This window comes from Mirounga leonina, unplaced genomic scaffold (assembly GCF_011800145.1).
Source record: "Mirounga leonina isolate KUSES-001 unplaced genomic scaffold, KU_Mleo_1.0 Mir_129, whole genome shotgun sequence".
NCBI lineage: Eukaryota > Metazoa > Chordata > Mammalia > Carnivora > Phocidae > Mirounga > Mirounga leonina.
In genome coordinates, this window is record NW_023270323.1 from 34,224,582 (window position 1) to 34,226,640 (window position 2,059).

The 2,059-nt window shown below is 40.4% G+C and overlaps 1 pseudogene; it reads right to left on the reverse strand.

Moving 5' to 3' along the window:
• Positions 1–1,038: 1,038 nt before the first annotated feature.
• LOC118010231 lies at positions 1,039–1,447 on the reverse strand (annotated as a pseudogene).
• Between the last annotated feature and the right edge of the window lie 612 nt (positions 1,448–2,059).

The following is a 2,059-nucleotide window of genomic DNA, read 5'->3' on the forward strand; positions in this document are numbered from 1 at the left end:
GCTACCCAGGAATCCTGAAGTCCTTTTTTATATTCTTTTGATAATTTAGAAATCTTCTAAAATGTTTTAATTTCATAACTATTTATGTAACTACTTCTAGAGTAATGTAACTCCAAAAAAATTTGCAAAATACAAACGCAGCATCCTCCTGAACCTAGAAGTCTACAGGTTCTTAGACAAAAATCCATTTGAGAATTGTATGTTTTTCTACTATGTATTCCATGTTTTACATTTTAATGAGAATAATGAAAAATTAAATTTTATCATTTCATTTCCTTCTCAATTTGTTAGTGTTAAAACTGATTGCAAAAACTTTAATAGTATAAAGTGAAAGGAGACTATATCCTAAAAGTAACCTTTCAAATAACCTAGAAATTGTAAAAGGGAAAAGGCGGAACTCCAAATTGCCAGATTTTTGTGCTAAATTAATAAAACCAAACTAAACCACATTTCAAGATAGCCCTCCCGGGCGCCTGGGTGGCTCAGTCGGTTAGGCGTCTGCCTTCGGCTCAGGTCATGGTCCCAGGGTCCTGGGATCGAGCCCCGCATGGGGCTCCCTGCTCGGCGGGAAGCCTGCTTCTCCCTCTCCCACTCCTCCTGCTTGTGTTCCCTCTCTCGCTGTCTCTCTCTCTCTCTCAAATAAATAAAAAATCTTAAAAAAAAAAAAAAAAGCCCTCCCATCCTCAATTTTAAATCTGTCAAATTTGTTAGGATATCTGAGTGAACTGAAAGTGTATTTTTCTCTTAAATTTGGTGACATTATTTCCCTGAATGTGTCAAGGGACCACAGACTTACTGTTTAGCTATTTTAAGTTTCAAATGTGAGGAATTTCTCCCCAACCTAAAGCCCAATTTTATTTACACTCATTCCAAAGCACCATGGTTTGGGGCTATGGGATACCTCTTAGGGAGAGGAGTCTGAAGGCCAGATAGGGTTCAGGAGAAGAGACAGCAAGGATGGATGGGTCCACTGCCCTCTTCAAGTGTTCTCCAGGGGCTTGTACATATCCCTGGGCAGAGGAGGAGGTACAGTCTCATTCAGGATTTGCACTTGGATACAGCAAGTCCAATGAGTCCAGCCCAAGCCCGTCCCACCCAGGGTCATGCCTCCAACAATGGCCATGCCCAGTTGTCCATCTTTTTTCATGGCCCTTGTCAATGAACCATTCCAGTTCATTGGCCTGGTTGTTCTGGAGCTGTGACTGCTGCAGCCCCCGCACATACTTGGATGCCTTCTTCTACTCTTTGAGCAGGTAGTTCCCCACAGCCAGGTAGAAGACATAATCCTGCTGCTCCTCCAACTGTGCAGTGCCTTTACAGATGTCCTCATTGTACTTACTTTGCACCAGGCACACTCAAACTGCATGCTCTTGGACATGGAGCCTGCCGCCCTCTCATACTTCAGCAGGCCATCCACAGACACCAGCTTGTTCAGCACAGCCTCCATGGTCCCTGTCCCCACAATTCTCACACCTAGGTCACTACTGTTTGTTTTCAATTGGATTCAGCTGAGTCAGAATCCAACCCAACAATATATCTGTTGACTGCAAAATATAACAGGCATTTTTCTAATATGTTAGAATTATTGTCTCCAACATCTGTTAAATAGTAATGTATGAATTTTGGAGAATGTTTAGTTTGTTTAGATGCAGTAGTTTTCAAGCAAGGATGGCATCACTCTCTTAAAGGACATTTGGGAAAGAACGGAAGCATTTTTGTTCTATCCTTGCAAGTATATGTAGTAAGATTTTGAGGACAGGCTCAGACACAGTAATATTTTTATAATAAGAGGGGCATTCCTATATAAAAAATAATCTCACACAAAATGCCAAAAACTTTCCTGTGAGAAACGTTAATATGCAGTATACTTTTTTTTTTTTTAGAAGTGCTGTGTCAAGCAAATGACAAGAGTGAGAATAAAATACAAAACATCTCCAGAGAGCTATAATACATGAGAAACTGTCAAGAAGAGATAACAGGGAAAAATTGCAAGTTCTAAGTAGAGATAGTTTGATGTGGAACTGCCTGGAAAGTGAAATGAAAGAAAGTTGAAGATCAA